The sequence below is a fragment of the Lytechinus variegatus genome, chromosome 14 (genome assembly GCF_018143015.1).
Source record: "Lytechinus variegatus isolate NC3 chromosome 14, Lvar_3.0, whole genome shotgun sequence".
NCBI lineage: Eukaryota > Metazoa > Echinodermata > Echinoidea > Temnopleuroida > Toxopneustidae > Lytechinus > Lytechinus variegatus.
In genome coordinates this window covers 9,930,429-9,950,346 of record NC_054753.1, presented here as the reverse complement: position 1 = coordinate 9,950,346, position 19,918 = coordinate 9,930,429, and positions in this window count along the sequence as shown.

Here is a 19,918-nt window from a genome sequence, read left to right as displayed (position 1 = left end):
ACCGCGCCGGATGCACGTTTCCGTTTTACACCCTGGCGAAGGCATTTTCCGGAAAAGTAGCCAAAAAGCGACTAGTGAAGAGTCTACGTCTACGTTTGTTTACATTATCTGCTGGGCGCGCGATCCAAAGTCCGCACCGAAGTTATCCGCAGAACATAATGCAGCTGAGCTTATACTTTCCAGGTTCAATACGGATGTTCGGCCTTGATCATTTGCCTTGCCGATTTGCTGATGTCTGTCTTTCTCTCTATCTGTCTATATATCTATCTCTCAAATTCTATCTCTATCTATCTATCTATGTAACTGCAGTATCTATCTATCTAATAATCTTCTCTGTCTCTCTCATTCGATCTTTATCTAACATCTATCTATCTCAAATTCTCTATCTCTCTCTATCTATCCATCCATCTGTCTGTCTTTCTGTATTTCTCTCTCTCTACCTACCTATGTAACTACAGTATCTATCTCTTAATTTGTCGCTCTTCTCTCTCATTCTTGATCTATCTGACATCTATCTATCTCTCAAATTCTCTATCTATCTCTCTCAGATCCATCTATCTATCCATCTGTCTGTCTTTCTCTATTTCTCTCTATTTATCTATTTTTTAACTAGAGTATCTATCTATCTGTTAATTTGTTAATAATCTTCTCTGTCTCTCTCATTCTTTAATTATCTATTTAATCTCTATCTATCTATCCATCTGTCTGTCTTTCTCTTATTCTCTCTATCTATAATTTATCTATCTATTTTTTAACTTATCTATCTGTTAATTTGTTAATATTCTTTGTCTCTCTCCCTCTTTATCTGTCTAACATCTATATATCTCTCATCTATCTATCTCTATCTATCCATCTGTCTGTCTTTCTCTATTTCTCTCTATCTATCTATATATCTATCTATCTATCTATCTGTTAATTTGTCTATCTTCTCTGTCTCTCTTTCTTTATCTTTCTATCTATCTAACATCTATCTATCTGTCTCTCAAATTCTCTATCTCTCTCCTTCTCTAGCATCTGTCTGTCTTTTTTTCTCTCTTTCTCTTTGTCCGTCCATATTTCTATCTATAACATCTCTCCCTCTCTATCTATCTATCCTTCTCTCTCTCTCTCTCTCTCTCCCCCTCTCCCTCTATATGTCGACCTCTCATGTCTCTCCCCCTCTCTATTTATCTATCTATCCATCCATCTCTCCCTCTTTCTCTCTCTGTCTATCTATCTATTCACCTCTCTCTCTATTTCTATCTATCTATCTATCTATCTATCTTGTCTCTATCTATTTATCAGTCTTCTATATCTATCTTTCGGCAGCTTCTAAGTGTATCAATCCATCAAACTTCAATTTGTCTTTCCATTATCATGATTATAAGTATCTGTTTATTTTGATTTTGTCTGTCATTCTATTCATTCAGTTAATTTATTTTTAGAAGAAAAAAACTATCATAAACAACGCGACTGCCGGCAAAAGCATGTTCGATTTCACTCCTGACTGCCGCTCTCTCTATTATGAAGTGCCGAGGAACTCTGTGCTCTGATATGATCAGTAACTGTGCAATTGCATGCGGTGGTGGACTCGCCTGTGTCGCACGCTGCATGCAACCATCGACGTGTGTAGACTCTTCACTAGTCGCTTTTTGGCTACTTTTCCGGAAAATGCCTTCGCCAGGGTGTAAAACGGAAACGCGCTCCCCAGAAAGCCTGATTTTGGTCAAACGACGTTTACAAACGCACCTTTTTGTGAGTTTACGATCGGCGTTTTGAAACAGCGTTTAAATGAAAGTAAGCATGGACGCAACCGTGTTTTGGACTAATCACGTTTGGAAACGCTGATTCTGGCCTGAAAAGTGGAAGCATATACACGGCCTTACTCTCACCTAGCCAGGCTGCTTCTAGTTCTAGAGAGTAAAAATCAGTTACTAACGTAAGGTTACTAGCTCTCATCCGAAGCCAGGTCTTCCTTCTCATTGACCCACACGACGGAAGCCAAACCACCTGAAACTTTCACCCCCAAGATTTCTACTTTCCTTAATAGAAAAGATCTAGCCCTAAATCATGTACATTGAAAAAACTTCATTTCCGACATTTCTACGCTCTCGTTATTTTTTTAACAAGAATTCATCAAAAAAAATGAGAGAAATATTGTGAAAAGACGGAAGAGACTTGCCCGATGTTTACGCCGCCATCTTACTTCCTATTGTTCGCCAACGTTACCCGACGCACGCGTCTATGAGAAGGAAGACCTGGCTTCGTATGAGAGTAACCTTACGTTAGTAGATGATTTTTACTCTCTAGAAGCCGCCTGGCTACTCTCACCCACGTTACGCGACTCACGCGTCCGTATCGTGGGTGAAGAACAATAGAAAACAAGATGGCGGTGTAAACATCGGGCAAGTCTTTTTTTTTCATGATATTTTTTTCATTTTTTTTAATGAATTCTTGTCTAAAAATGAAATCCATAGCATAGAAATGTCGGAAATGAAGTTGTATCCCAGGTACATGATTTAGGGCTAGATCTTTTAGAGAGAAAGTAGGAATCTCGAGGGCAAAAGTTTCAGGTTTTGGCTGCCTACATGCACATGTATACAATAGCCCTGGCTTCGTATGAGAGTAAGTTACGTTAGTAAATGATTTTTACTCTCTAGAAGCCTCCTGGCTAGACTGGATTAGCATTACATTGGCTAATTAACAAATTTGGGGACAAATTTAATGATGTGAAAGATTCTTACTAGTTTTTAAATAATAATTATCTTATTTAGATCTACTGAAAAATATGTCTGCAACTCAAAATAGTTTGTGTGTACAGAATTCAGATAAAATTATTTACGTCTATAACTTAAAAACTGGTGTCTGAATTCTGATTTGATAACTTGTCTGTACTCTGTAGTAATAATTCTAATAATGCTAAAACCCCATTTTTACAATGCATTTCATAAATGGCTCTTTGAAATTACTCTGATTATTTATGTCTGTCCTTAATGTGCCTGTCCCTTACAGAAAAAAAAGCTGATGTACTAAAGAAAGAGAAGGAGTTCCTAAACACCGCAACCAGAGTAGATGAGGCTATGGATGAGTCTGATGCCACAGATGAGGACATGGAGGATGAGGCTTCAACCTCAAAAAAAGATGTGAGAAAGAGGGTACGTTGAAACTTTACATTCAACTTAAATTTTTAAGACGTGCATGGATCAGGAAATTTTGAAGCATACTAGCCAGGAAATTTAGTCCAAAGTGATAAGTGTTTACCTGAAGCAGGCCAGACTTTATTCTGTGATTTGCAAAAAAAAATGACTTATACATAACTTGATATCGCTGCCAGTGGTGATTCAAAAAATTGCTCTTAAATTTCTACTTGAAAAAAAAATTGATGGAATTGGAAAGTATTGGTGGTACTACTTCAATAAAAGAAAATTCATTAGAAAAACTAAAAATAATGATACACTTATGAATTTTGTCTGGATTCCTAGTCTAGATACAGAATTGCATTGGATTTGCACATGACCGCGTACCCAGGTGTCGCAAATTTGAACTCAGAAGATATGCGAGACTTAAATGTGAGTGGCGCGGCGCAGTCACCCCAAGAAATCGCAGCTGGATGGTCTTGAAAAATGTTGAGGGGGGGGGGGGGGGGGGGGGGCTAAATTAAATTTTAATTTTAAAAATTCTAAACATATTCCATATCTGTTCATATTTTATTTCCATTTTTGGTTGCAGGTTGGGAAAGCTGACAGATCTGCTATGGCAGAGTTTCTAAAGAAGAAAAAGACTGAAGACCAGCGGAACCATGAAGGTCAGTTTAAAAGTTTATTATTTACGGCAAGATTCTGTGGCCAATTAAATGAAAAATCATGACCAGAAAACAAAATTCTCATATGTCAAGAAAGAGTATCTTCTCCAGAGCATTGCATTCATGCTTTTGTTGCAAATAGAATTTTACATCACAAAGAATACCTCTTAATTATCGAAGGTTAAACATATACCACATAAAAATGGTATCTGGAATTATAATGGAGTAGATGCTCTTTCAGGACATACATCTATATGAGATGAGAGTTATGTTTTCCGGACATGCTTTTTCATTAAATTGGTGATTTTTTTAAATGTTAAAGTTTTTTTTGGACTCTCTTGGTATATCATTGTAGGACATTGGCACTCTAAACGGATGAATTTCCATTGCTAGCCCTGGCATATCAACATTCACAAATAACACTGTGTCTCACACACAGATTTGCGTTATGGTAAATTCTAGTAGAAGGGGCTATGAAATGATGTGTCTGAGGATATATCCACCGCAAAAATAAAAAAATCACTTTCAATTTTTGAAAAAATTGCATTTTGGGCAATTCATATCGTCTGTGATGTCATAAAATCATATTCTAAAAAAATCTCTGTTCTTTCATGATATTTATCAAACCTTCACTGATATATTTCTCAATTTTTTTGGTTTCTTATTAGAACCAATTATTCATCAGGGTGAACTTCCCCTTTGATAGCTTTTACATTTTCTTGTGTATTTTGCCAAGAATGATTGTCTCTGCGTGAATCTACAAATGAATTCAGAATATCACAATTACTGTAAATAGGAAGATGCTCTGTAATTTCTCATATTACCAAGCTTGTCAATAATTTCAAGGCGGAGGGTTAGGGTGAATCTCCCTGAAAGAGAAACTACATGTACTAGAATAGCACAGTCTCTCCAAATGGTAATCTACGGTGAAAATAAGTTTTTGATGTGGAAACAAAAACAAACGAACAGAAAACGGAGGAAAAGGACACCGACTTTGATTTGAATCTACGTAACCATAGAAAACATTTTAATGTTTTAAGTAAGTGATTGATCTTCACAAATGTCTTGTCATTTTACATTTTACAACGATGCTGCCTGTCACCGGTACAATTTCTTCCAGAGCGGCGGACCAAAGAAATTAGAAATTCACAGAGTCAAAGGCTTAGACAATCAACCAGTTTAAGAACTTAATTTCCTTTAAGTCACTTCCTTGTCATTTCATAAGATATTTTCAATCAAGTAGGACTATAGAAATAAGATTACCGAGCCTGAAATCTTGATTTTCTTGCTTTAACTTATCCGCCCCTAATATTATAATCCTGTTTCATGGGTATGCATGGTTTTTTTGTTGTGTTTGTGACTCTTAGATACTCCACTGCAGCTGAGTAACCAACAGTCACAAACAGACGGAACTTGACTTGGCTTTAATTAATATTTATATATGATGTAGTCTTTGATAAAAGTTTGAGACTTTGAGCCAGTTTTTGTGTCCTTTCATTTTCTTATATTCAGCACACACAACAAGCAAATATCCCTGCACTTCCACGGGCCAAGTACGTGCACGCATGGGCCAGAAGCTGAAAGATGTCCGTGCATCTCGAAGACGTGCAGAAAAGCAGGTTTAAGTGTGATACCTTTTTTTTGTTTGGAAATAAGCCTTAATATTGCCTCATACGAGTCATTAAAAAACCCATTTTATTCTGATCATGGGTATATATTACACGAAAATGTCTTTCATGTATTATGACATGTCTGCTATTACAGCCATCTCGGGTTTATATAGTGTGTGCTTTCAAAATTTATCATGACATTCCAACTCCTGCTTTATCACCTTGTGCTATTCATCAAACTCTGATTGATATATTTTTATATTTATAACAAATCATTTTCTTGCCATGTGCCTTCCGTTTGATACTGTTTCCAAGTTCCAACTAATACAAAGGAATACTTACATGCAGCTATATGGACGCTAGTGCACTTCATGCAAGAGATTTGTGGACATTTTTTGGCTCTTGTTCATATTTTTCTGATATTTGTTTATAGGTGTGAAAAGGCAAAATATATGCAAAGTGTTCTTATTCTTGAAAAATAAATGTTGGTTACTTGTTCCTGTTTCGAAATTTCACAACTCTCTGTGATGGTAGGGATTTGCTTTATTAAATGTATAGGCGTTGCTTTTCCGACTACGGCGGCGTCGTCGTCAACATTGAAATCTTAACCAAGGTTAAGTTTTTGAAATGTCATAACTTAGGAGTTAGGAAGTATATGGACCTAGTTCATGAAACTTGGACATAAGTGTAACGAAGTATCACTGATCATCTTGCATGAGTGTCCAGGTTGAATGATCAAGTTCATTTAGGGTCTAAGTTTTTTTTTATGTCATAACTTTAAAAATATAAGGGCCTATTTTATGAAACTTGTACAAAAGTTAAATTGCTGATAATCTTACATAAGTTTCAGCCTGTCAGGTCACATGATCAAAGTCAAAGGTCACAGCACTGAAATCTGAACTGTTAATTTTTTTAAGTGTCATCATCATGATCCTATTTCATGAACTTGAACATAAGTGTAATCAAGTACCACTGACAATGAGTTTCAGGTCACATTGTCAAGGCCAATGGTCATTCATGGTAAATAAAATTTGACCATGTTTGGTTATCAAAATTGAAATCTTTAACCAAAGTTTTTGAGATGTCATCTTAACTTTGGAATTTTATTGACCTAGTTCAGGAAAATTGGACATGAGTATCATCTTGCATGAGTTTTAGGTCACATGATTAAGGTCAAAGGTCACTTAGGGTCAATGAACTGTGACCATGCTCGAGATATTTTTTTAAATGTCATAACTTTGAAAGTTTATGGATTTGGTTCATGAAACTTGGATATAAGGGTAATCAAGTATCATTGATAGTCTTGCACTAGTTTTTAGTCAAATGATTAAGGTCAAATGTCATTTAGCGTCAAAGAACTTTAACTATGTTTGGAGTAATTTTGGAAATTTCTTCATAACTTTGAAAGTAAACTTGAACATTAGGGTAATCAAGTATCACTGTTTTTATTCAAAGTGAGCATTGTTGCTATATTGAATTGCGTGACGCAGGCGAGACTGTCAGAGGCGTTCCACTTGTTCTTTTTTTCAAGTAACCTTTTCTTTTAAGGTTAAACAGGTTATCTTAGTTCGGTGTTTTCATCACTTGTAACCTTGCAAGTCTTGTTTCGAATGAAGATACTTGCATTTGAATGAAAGAACAACCTCAAAGATAAATTTGTCAGAATATAGACTCATAAATGTTAGATACCTTAAAGGGGTACTCCAGGCTGAAAATAATCATATCAAAATGAATATAGTAAAATCCACCGAGCAAAACGCTGAAAATCTGATAGCAAATAGTGAAGTTATAGAATTTCAAGCTTAGCCATATTTTGTGAAAATAGTCATATGCAAGTCATCATGAATGTGCAATAGGTTGACTAATGATGTCATGTCCCCACCTTCCTTTTTCTTATTTTATTTAATAAAATCATGATCATTTCATATATTCCTACATGTGTACACGACATGTCTCCCTTGTAACAAAATAAGTTGGCACAATGATTTTCTTACAAACTAAATCAGTTGTCAATCCAATTTTTTTATTATATTTGGTGACAAAATTTGACTAAATATAATTTTTTGAAATAAAATACAAAAGATTACGTGGGGATATCATCAGCTTGCTCATTGCATATTCATGAAGACATGCATAGCACTGTTTTGCCCTAGTAATGCAAAAGTTAAAAATGTAATGACTTTGTCATCCTTGTCAGATTTTGATGAAATTTTCAGTATTTTATTTGTCTCATTTTACTTTATTTGTTAAAATTGTATTATGTCAGCCTGGAGTCAGTGTTGTAGTGCCTTGATGCTCGGCCTTGGCCTTAAGGCGCCTTAAGGCCTATTTTTTCAAAGCCTTGGCCTTGAACATTCAGGCCTTGGCCTTGAGGATTTTGAGCCTTGAAATTTCAAGGCATTTTCAAGGCTTTTTCAAGGCATTTTGTATTTTGTACTTTTCATTTGTTTTATACAAGTAATTATAAATGTTTCAATTGTTCTGTACATCTAATGACACTAAATACTACCAGTCAGCAGCAGCAGAAGCAGTATGTGTACTTAGCAGTGCCATCAATTGCAATTATCATCACATAATTATGTAACAAAGAGAAGTGATGAAAATTAATGTTATTTATTGGTAATATGACGTAATCATGACTAATAAGGATAATGACAATATCAATAATAATGATAATAATTACGATTAGGATTATAGTCAGTGGCGTAACTACAGGGGGCATGGGGGCACGTGCCCCCCCCCTTCCATCGGCTGACTTAAAAAAAGGAGGAAAAGAGGGAGAAAGGAAGAGAAACGTAGTGGGAAAGAAGACAATGTTCATTATAATGTTATAATTATGTTATGTTACATTACATAAGAAACATTTTTTTCATATAAATGAAACATAATTTGCTCAGGGCATATGTCTTCATTGTTCCTGGTGCTCCCATTGTCTGTTTACCGAGATAAATATATAATCCTGTTATACTAAAACCTCCCGTTTTCAAGTCAATATACACCAAACTACCAAATATATTTCCTCGCACTTCGAGTTATTCTTTTACATGTACAAAAGTATGCTTCTTTTTCATGAATACTGTAAGTGATTGTCCCATTTTAAGGTCTTAATATAAAACATTTCCTGTCCGTGCTTACGTTCGCAGTAGTGGATTGGTGAAAGATGTCTGCTCTCCATCAATTCCTAGAATGAGTCCTTAAAATGTTCCTTTTTCTGTTTTCTGATCTGAATATCAAAAATTTTCACCTCGCGCTTCGCGCTCGCATCATTTGGTTAGTGAAATATGTAAGTCCTTCTTGAATTCCTACAAACAAGCCTTAAAATGCCCCTCTTCAGGTCTGAATTTCCTAAATTTTCAGCTCGCGCTTCACGCTCGCAAGATTTGATTAGTGAGATGGGTATGTTAATTGTTAATCATGATTACAAGTGCTTTATGTGCATGTTTAGATGTAATTCTAACAAAATCAGCAAGCGCTTATTGGCACTCCCATTAGATGACTATGGTGAGATGTGTATAATCTTAATAGATAAAAGATTCCTAAAATATAGTCCTTAAAATCTTCCTTTTTGGGGTCAATATCTACAAAAATTTCAGTTCGCGCTTCGCGCTCGCATTATTTAACGAGACAGGTACGTATCCTGATTACAAAAGATTGATTGTAATGTCCCTTTTTAGGTTTGAATATCAAAAATTTTAAGCTCGCGCTTCGCGCTCGCATTATTTGACTAGTAAGATACATGTCCGTTTATTGGCACTGTCCTTATAAAAATATCTCTATTAGTTCAGAATACCTGGCAACTGGGAGCGCTTTGCGCGCTCACTAGGCAATTCCAAGTTTTTGCTGGTGCCCCCCAATGCCGTGACCCACGGTACGCCACTGATTATAGTGATTTTATGACAGGAATAATTCTGACAGATCTGACTACAATTTTGACAACAATTTTCATACTCTAAAAATAGCTTACTCTAAAGAATGATAACAAGGTTGATTTCTATTCCATTAGGTTTTCCTTCTATTATTTTCTTTGACCAACAAGAATGTTTTAAGTCTTAATGATATTCTGAAAAGATTCGGTAAACTTGAACACAAACTTCAATTTCGTCATTTCCAAATGGGCTATGGCATCAATGGCATGATGAGCCAAAAATTTTGAGGGGCCAAGCATGGCATACAGAGCACAATTTTAGGTTTCAAAATCAACAAATTTTGGATTGTGCTTGCATAAATTATTGTTAAGTAAGGTTCGCATTCAATTTACACAAAAAAATGCTTAGAATGTCTAGTTTTTAGATCGGAATATTACAAATTTTTGAGCTCGCGCTTTGCGCTCGCATTTTTTTGATTGGTGAGTTATGTATCCTATTTATGAGTCACTAAATGCAGTCCAGAACAGCTTCCTTTTCTGGTCACTAAAAATTTCTGCTTGTGTTTTGTGCTCGCGTTAATTTGTTTAGTAAGATGCACACCTTTTTCATGATTACAAAAACAGCTCAAAATATTTAAATTTCATTTCTTATTACAACATCTCGCAAGGATGCCCTTTTAACAGTGATTGGCACCATTAAATTGACCCAAAATCGAGTTTTACAACTTCAAAATTGATTTTTTTTTCAAAACCACTTGCTCGCTATGCTTTCTATAGCGGGAAATTAAAGCCTAAATCAAAATATCTGTCTTATCAATTAGAAATCACTTAAAAAAGCTTTGCTGAACTGCACCAAAATTCTCATTTTGACTTATACTGTAAGTGCATTTTTGGCTTTGACCTCCCCCCCCCAAAAAAAAAAATACATTCTGCCTCCCCTGTCCCAGGTAGAGGAGAAAGACATGTTGAGAATGGGCATGCCATGATCAGATCACCTTGGTAATAATAATTATTGCAATGTGAATCGCCTAGAACAATAATGAATTGTACAAATGTAACTATATGTTTATTTTAATTTTATGTCTAAATCTACATGATCTATCATAAAATTATTTTCGTTTTAAATGTACAAGGGTAAAAATTTTTGCTCGCTCACACCTTTTATACATTTGGTCCTGTGTGTCATGTATGCCGCCTAAGCATTGTTGTCTTTTTTTCCATATATTGTACAATTGAAATGCCTTGGCCTTGGGTTTCCATGCCTTGGCCTCAGCCTTGGTTATTGAAGCCTTGGCCTTGGGTATTAAAGCCTTGGCCTTGGGTATTAAAGCCTTGGCCTTGGCCTTAGCCTTGGAGGTTTGAGCCTTGACTACAACACTGCCTGGAGTACCCCGTTAATATGTTTACATTTAAGAAATATTTCATACCAGGCTTGTTTTCCCAAACAATTTCATTCCACAACGTATGTTTACTTGTGAAAATCGAGGAGAAAAATTCATGTTTGTATTCACAGTGCTTGTATTTATGACCCAGTTATTTTCATGTTGCTTTTATTTTATTACTGTTTATTAAACTGAACGAAATGAATTTTTTCATTTTTTATTTCTAATTATATTTTCTCGTGTCTTGTGGATTGCTCTCCCTACTCTTCAGATTGGGACCAAAGCACAATGTCTACCATGATACAACCACCCAAGTACCTACAGCCAGTGACAACAGACAAATTCTCAAATCAATTATGTTGTGATCAGGAGGATGGAAGTTTTTAGTGTTGATTTTTTTTTCTTTTTTTACAACTGGGTATGCAAAATGATGAAAGATATATTCTAAAATTTGATTTGAATTGGTGACACTATTATTAGCTTCCACTCCTATTGAGATCAGCACTAATTGGCAATGATGGTATACTTTTGTGGTTAAGATTGCGGGACACTGTGCTTCGTTCCAGTTGGCCTGTTAGACTGTGGGATGGACAAGGAAAATGTCTCTAGTTTTTCATTTCCGTGGGGCGGCAAATACAACCACGGTTCTTGGACATGATAATATGTAAAATATTATGAGTGAATACATGCACAATGTTGCCATCGGTAAATTCTGCTCCTGACCTCAAAATTGAAATAATAATATGCAAAATCGTACCATTGATTCGACTGGAAATTCCGCCATTCACCCCGTGTGTTAAGGACTTCCGTGAACGCGCGCAAGCGTGCACAATGCATGTAACCTCGTTCGCGTTTTATTTTTTTTTATTCGCTGTACATGATATACGTTATAATACAGAATGTACGATGGCGGATAAGATGTCGTCGTCTTCGTCGTGTTTTGACAGCGAAAATGACGATTTATCACTAGCAAATATATGCTACATGCACGTCTTACCCAAGGAAAGAGGGCCAGTAAATTCCTTTCAAGTAAAGAGCTAGAACAAATTTAAGCCTTTGCTGCATTTGTTGATGTATTGTAGACTACCTGGGACTTCAGAATAAAAATAGCTATTCGTGCAGCAGAGAAGTTTGCGATTGACTTGCATGCAACCCGGCCCATCCCAGGGAGCAGTGGCTTAACAGTGCAGGGGGGGGGGGGGCAAGCTATCCCCCCTGGCGGAGTTCACCGGGAACTTAAAGGGGAAAATAGAAAAGGAGGAGAATGAAAGGGGAAAAAAGAAAAGGGGGAGAATAAAAGGAAAGGGGAAAAAGAGGAACTGGAAAAGGAAAGAAAGAAGAACAGATATAGATTGTCATAAAAAGGTGATTTCATTTTTTTTAAAATAAGGATGCAAAATCATAAACAAAATCTTGTTTACCGTGGCGTACAGACCAAGAAAAAAAGGAAAAGGAAAGAGAGAAGGGTGAAAAATATGTTATCTTCTTTAACATTATGTCAAAATCTGAAATTGGATTTTTGTAATAAAAATGTATAATTTTTTGCTCACTCGCATTGTTTTTTTTTACCCGATACACCATATCGCCCCTCAAAATGTTGCCTCATGACGCCATTGCCTCCCCCCCTTTTGAGAAGCAAAATACTAAAATTTGTAATGTAAATATGCCATTAAAACAAAGGTGTGCCCCCTCTTTTGAAATTGAAGACCCTTTTTTTCGTGTACGAAATATACTTCATTTGTGGGTGAAAACCTTTATTTTTATTTTTTTTTGCTTGTCAATTGGTTGAAAAACTTTTTTTTTTGGGGGGGGGGCTGGTCGAAACTTTCCTCTGAAAAATTAGCCCCCTTTTGGAAAATTATGGATCTGCCCCTGATAAGACCGGAGATTTTTTTGCTCTTGCCCCTCCTGCATGGCCACCGACCCGTTATGCTCCTGCCCAGCCCGACCAGCATTGCAGCAAGATCCGAATGGATCAAACTAACGTTATAGATGTAACGCGTCACATCTTGCTCAGAGCTAGGTCAAACATCGTTCGTATCACCAGCATTCCAGCAATCAAGCTATCGAAGGTGAAAAAGATACAGCGGATGATTTTGAGATGGTGATCCTTGTTATAGCGATCTTTGTCCATGCCAAAATTGTTTCACTTTGTGCTTTTGCATTTCATTCTCTGCAAAAGTGAAGCAGTACAAGCTTTGATGATTTTTGTATAGGTCTAGATTTCTTAATTGAATCGATACATAATGTGACTCATGTCATGACTTACTTCACCGCCACATTTACAAGCCTATGAATAGAAGACGAAGTAAGTCATGAGTCACATTATTCATCGACTCAATTAAGAAATCTAGATGTAGACCTATACAAAAATCATCAAAGTTTGCACCGCTTCACTTTTGCAGAGAGTGAAATGCAAGAGCACAAAGTGAAAACAAATTACCTTCGATCGCTTGATTGCTCAATGCTGGTGATATACGAACGATGTTTGACCTGGCTCTGGGCAAGATGTAAACGCGGTAGGCCTACATCGAACATCTATATTTATTTTGATCCATTCGGATCTTGCTGAAATGCTGGTCGGACGTCGGGCTGGTCTGCCGGGGCCGGGCTGCATGCAAGTCAATCGCAAACTTCTCTGCTGCACGAATAGCTATTTTTATTCTGAAGTCCCAGGTAGTCTACATCAACGAATGCAGCAAAGGCTTAAATTTGTTCTAGCTCTTTACTTGAAAGGAATTTACTGGCCCTCTTTCCTTGGGTAAGACGTGCATGTAGCATATATTTGCTAGTGATAAATCGTCATTTTCGCTGTCAAAACACGACGAAGACGACGACATCTTATCCGCCATCGTACATTCTGTATTATAACGTATATCATGTACAGCTAATAAAAAAAATAAAACGCGAACGAGGTTACATGCATTGTGCACGCTTGCGCGCGTTCACGGAAGTCCTTAACACACGGGGTGAATGGCGGAATTTCCAGTCGAATCAATGGTACGATTTTGCATATTATTATTTTAATTTTGAGGTCAGGAGCAAAATTTACTGATGGCAACATTGTGCATGTATTCACTCATAATATTTTACATATTATCATGTCCAAGAACCGTGGTTGTATTTGCCGCCCCACGGAAAGTCATAATTTTAGCGACCATCCCACAGTCTATGTGTTGCAGTGGTCTACATGGTATGTGCTGCATGGGTATGTAGTGGACTGCATGTGGTAAATGAGCTAGTGGCACATGCATACCACAGTTTGGTGGATTGTGTAGTCAATGTCCGTGTGGTGGACTGTGTGGTAGACATCACAGTAAGATGAGCACCATAGTGTGGGGGACTATGTGGTGTATGTCATAGTGTGGGGGAGTATGTGGTGTATGTCATAGTGTGGGGGACTATGTGGTGTATGTCATAGTGTGGGGGACTATGTGGTGTATGTCATAGTGTGGTGGACTATGTGGTGTATGTCATAGTGTGGTGGACTCTGTGGTATATGTCATAGTGTGATGGACTCTGTGGTATATGTCATAGTGTGGTGGACTCTGTGGTATATGTCATAGTGTGGTGGACTCTGTGGTATATGTCATAGTGTGGTGGACTATGTGGTATATGTCATAGTGTGGTGGACTATGTGGTATATGTCATAGTGTGGTGGACTGTGTGGTATATGTCATAGTGTGGTGGACTATGTGGTTGATGTCATAGTGTGGTGGACTATGTGGTGTATGTCATAGTGTGGTGGACTATGTGGTGAATGCCACAGTGTAAAGGACTATGTGGTTATAAACGTGTGGTACACAGTGTGTTTAATATGTGTTTCGAACTGTGTGGCAACACTGTGTTACACAGTGTTGTAAACACAGTGTTACCACACGTCCCAAAATCATATATTAAACACATGTGGTACACGCTGTGAACACACTGTGTTACACACTGTGTTACACACTGTGGTACACACTGTGGTACACACTGTGGTAACACTGTGTTTGTTCCATAAGGGATGCTGTGATCGCGTTTATACGTACATATAAAAAGGCGAGTTCAACACGGCTCGCGGATCTCGAACGGAAGAATAATTATGACGTCGCAAATTAAAGGCGGGAAATTCACCGCCGGAATCGAATCTTGTCCGTGCGAACAACAACAATGCCAAAAGTGAAAACGCGGAGACCTAGGTCAAGAGGGTTCGACACGGCTTTCTGTTTACACACGAAAAAATTGCCGAGTCTGACTCGGCTCGCGGGTTGAAACCTACGATTTTGGCGGATCAAAAAAGCCGTGTTCGACACGGCTCGCGGATCACAGTGATCGCGTTTACACAGCATAAAATTGCCGTGTTCGACACGGCTCGCGTGTCGAACCCCCGAGCCGTGTCCCTGTGTAAACACGGTATAAGATTGCGCGTTGCTTATCATGTACGCGTCGGCATTTAAGTGCGACTTAAGTCATACTTAAATCGTTGTGAAACACCCCCCTGGTCTTAAATCAAAATATTGTGGATGATAATTGTATTGGGAAAATGACACAGAATGAACCGCTCTAATTTTCTTATACATATGCTACATTTACTGGAGATTTGGATAGAATGTCTAGTTCTGCTCTGGGCCCGTTGCAGAAAGAGTTGCAATCAATCGCAACTCTGAAAATCACGTGCAACTTGATTTTCAACCAATTAAAAGCGCGCATTTGGGACTTGCGATTGATTTTTTGGCTTGCGTTTAAACGCATCTCTTTCTGCAACGGGCCCCTGGTTTGATTCATCACAATATTCAAATCAACTATATACTTGATAACGGACTAGGTGTTTAAGATGAAAAAGAAAAAAAAATGAAATTGTTACCTGATGATCGCAGAACCAAAGAACAAATAATAGTTATGATGACGAAGTAAGTAGTTTGCATTCTGAGATAAGTAGAAATCACCAACCCTTACACTCAGCTTTCGAAACTAATTTGGAACGAATGAGGCAGCGTAATTATCAAATAGAAACGATATCACAATAAGAAGGCATAAATGCAAACATTTTACTTTTTTTCATTTAAGAGAGAAAAAAAAGATGTTTCCTGGGAACGATTTTTTAACAGGGGTGCTATTTAAATTTGACAAGGAAAAAAAGTTGTTTGCTACAGAATTAAGGTAATTTGTGGTTCCATATTGCCATTTAATACGCAACAGTTTTGTCGGGGTGCTGCCTATGGTCAATAATACACGCATCAACCCCATGGAAATCTTGAAATTGCACCCCACACCCCCGCTTCCCAAGAATATGGATCCTTCCAACAAAATATTTAAGATTATTTTTATGACAGCACTGATCGAACAAAAAAGTGCGATGGCCATCAATATGATATTACAACACCCTATAAAATGAATCTGTGGGTAGAATAACAAAGAAAAGAAAGAACATTTTGACAATTTCACATATTCACGACTTTGTACACTGTGGCAGTAAACGCATGCAGCTGCTTAACAACTACTTTTCTCATATTTTATTGCGATTTTCCTTCTAGCAATTTAACAGTTAATACATGATTCTAAAATAAAAATGAAATAGAGAGGTTTTTAGCTCCATGTCACAATCATACGTCTGTTTATAGGCCTCACAAGGCACCTGCCGAAACGTCATTGACTTCAATCCTTCTATTTTCTCCGCCTTACCCAATTATCAGTAATATCCTCAAAAAAAAGTTTGGAAATCTTCGGTTTTAGTAAATATCAATGTATTATTAATAGCAACGAATAGAGCATTTATTTCTTTTTAAAATGATACCCTACATGATATAATTATGGTTCACATGGAGGTGCAGTGCCTTGAAATGCGGGGCAAGGTCAAAGTTCAAAAGCTGCAAAATGACACAATATTGAAATTCACGGCTCTTTTTCCGTGGTGATGAGTGAGTTTCTCAACGTTTTTATTTTGACCGATAATTCCTCATCAGTTTTAGTAAATATCAATATGTAATTAATATAAATGAGTAGATCATTTAATTTCCTTTAAAATGATACCCTACATGATTTGATTATCTTTCACATGGAGGCGCAGTGCCATGTGGGGCAGGGTCAAAATTCAAAAGTTGCAAGATGACGCAACATTGAAAGCCACTGTTCTTTCTTCAGTGGTGATGAGTGAGTTTCTCAGCAATTTCTTTTAATTGTATTCATGCACCTTAAAATAAACATTAACATGGAAAGAAACACACATTTGCACAAGAAAAAAACACAACAAACAATAAAATATGTATGGGTATCTCAAACCACTCTGAAGGGAGAGGAATGGGTGAGTATGGAGAAAAAAAACCTTTCCCCAAATAGAGAATTGATCTCCATTACATTAAATCACAATTGCGTCCTATTTTTGTTAATACAAGTTTGTATGATACATGTATGTCTCCCACGTAAGGTCTAAGGAAAAAAATTACCTAATGCATTATTGGATTAAATAATTAGTGTGTGTGTTTGAGTTTTGTCAGACGTGTATCAATCAGATATGATTATTTTCGTCTGGGACCGACCTTTAACGTCACCATCCGAAAGACGTGACCAGGGCTCGAACCCGGGGCTTGAACCTCTGCATCAATTTGTAACTTCCCCACAGCTTGGATTACAGGCGCGCGCCACAAAGCCCAGTTTCTGTAAACGAAGAATAATAAGTTCGATGTTCTAGTCAGGGTGACCAAATTTCACAAAAATTAAATACGGGACAATCGACAAACCACTATGTACCATCGGATCGACCAAGCCAGGCCAAATAATCAACAAAAAAGGCTACACAATGTTAGACTTGTTAACAAAATATATTAAGAAAGGGGAAGGGAGGGTGAGCGGTAGAAAGAAAAGAGAAAGAAATGAGGAAAGAAATGAATTGAGAGGAAAGAAAAAAAATGAGGAAAAATTAAAAGAAAAAGTTTGAATAAAAGGATGAAAGAAAGAATAAAGAATTTGCGAAAAAAATCATTACGGAGTTATTGTTTCTGTTATATATACATATGTATCATATATTCATATATATATTTTTTTTCATTTTAAATGAAGAACGAGTCGTGTAGCTCAATATCAATTGCTGATTTCTGTGTATAATGACCATCTTATTTCATTTTTCACATGCGGAATTATGGGGGGGGAAACGATATGTTTGCCTCCCAAATATTTTCATTGGTGGGGCGATCACCCCCCCCTGCCCCCCCCCCCCCCCAGGATCGACGCCTCGGTATATACAACGATACTCCATCATGAATCATTCGGAATACATCACCAATCCAGGTTTATATAATTATCATTCAATTTTCATGTACATGATAAATATATATATACCAAATTCTGTATATAGGCCTATTACAGAATTTGGTATATATTTTGATGCTTTTCACTAAATCTAATGCAATTTGTAATGAGTAATGTTTATCTAACTACTGAACTGAATGAGGCCTCCATCATCATCAATCCTAATCGCTCACGATGGCAGTCTCCTGCATTCATTTATAATCTTGTTTTGAAAAAATATATGACACATCTTTTTTTGTTAATATTTATTTACAATATTTATACTATGCGACTGTTATTATTTTGATATAATCATGTATTACCTTTGTAAATATTGTATATATATATATATATATATATATATATATATATATATATATATATATATATATATATATGTATTTTGTAATTCTGAAATTGATGTGAATGCAGAAATAAATCAAATCAAATCAAAATAAAATCAAATCAAAATATGATGCTTATGACCTAAATTCAGAAAGAGATCATTCAACATGTTCAAGTCAGACCTTTGGAAATAGTTCTCCAGTTTTACAGGTAACGTTATCTTTGTTTTTAACTTCTTCCTGAGTGATCAGATGAATAATGTTTAACTTAATGGAAGATGAAATTAAATCAAATTTTGTGGCGTAAACATTTAAACTTTAAAACAAAGGTATTGACAAACTGTACATTGAAAGTGATATTTAGTGGTTTAAGGTCTAACGAATATACGTCTGGTTGCGTAATTATACACTCCCGGTATTAGCAATGGGTTTTAGCAAAGTTTTGGACTAAAATATCGAATCATCTTAAAAAAACACTATAGTAGCTGTATTACACTAAAGACCATAGGTGGCACAATGTGGAATGTGTAAAGAAGAAAAGTGACTGACCTTTAAAAAAAAATTCAAAGCATTGGAAAATAAAATCAAAATTAAAGGATTTGCTCTACGCTTTTGTATGATTCTTGGATTTTTAAAGTAAATTAAAAATTTCATGACATCTGTTGGCAACTGCCCCACCCCAGTCCAATCTGTAAGGGCATCTGTAAGCTTTGTTATGACCATTCAACAATGTCTAACCTGGTGCCGCTGATCATTCTTGACCGGCGCCGATCTAGATTTGGTTGGCAATAGGCCCTTCTTCATTATTCTACTGGCGCCTATTTATTGGAACCAGGGGACGCTGATTATTCTTGACCGGCGCCGATTTAGAACAAATAGTGCTGATTATTTTTACCGACGTTACGTAAGATTCAGGCAGCGGCAATTCATAATCGACTGGCGCCAATTTAGAACCAGGAGGCGCAGATTTTTAACCAGGTGGTGCTGATTATTCTTGTCCGGCGCCGATGTAGATTTAGGGGGAGCTGATTATTCTTGATCGGCGCCGGTTAAGACTCAGGCAGCGCCGATTTAGAACCAGATGGATTCTTGACCAACCTCGATTCAGATATAGGTGGCGCTGATTATCCTTGATCGGCACCGGTTACGAACTTGGGCAGCGCCGATTTTTCTTTACCGGCGCCGATTTATAACCAGATGGCGCCGATTATTCTTGCCCGGCGCCGATTTAGATCTAGGTGGCGCAGATTATCCTTGATTAGCACCAGTTATATGCAGGCAGCGCACTGCTGATTATGTTTAACCGGCGAAGTTGCTGGGAAAAGGGTAGTTAAAAGAAAAGATAAGAAAAATGATATGATTGTGCTTTGCTGGGGGATGGTTGTTTCTTTACTGTTGCTAATATTGTATCTGTTTCAGTGTATAATTCTTTTAAGCGGCGCCTTTTCTTTTCTTTCCTTTATTTTTTTCAAGCAGCGCCTTTTTTTCTTTTACTTTTTTTTGAGCGGCGCCGCTCAAATATTAGGGGGGGCGCCCCCTGCGCCACCCCCTGGATCAGCCACTGCCTCCTTCATCGTCTCTTTCTTTTACTTGCCTCTTCCCCGATTTTTCTTTTCTAAAAAAGGGGGGGGGGTCTGGGTGGTCGCCTCTTTGTCAATTCATGGCTTCTC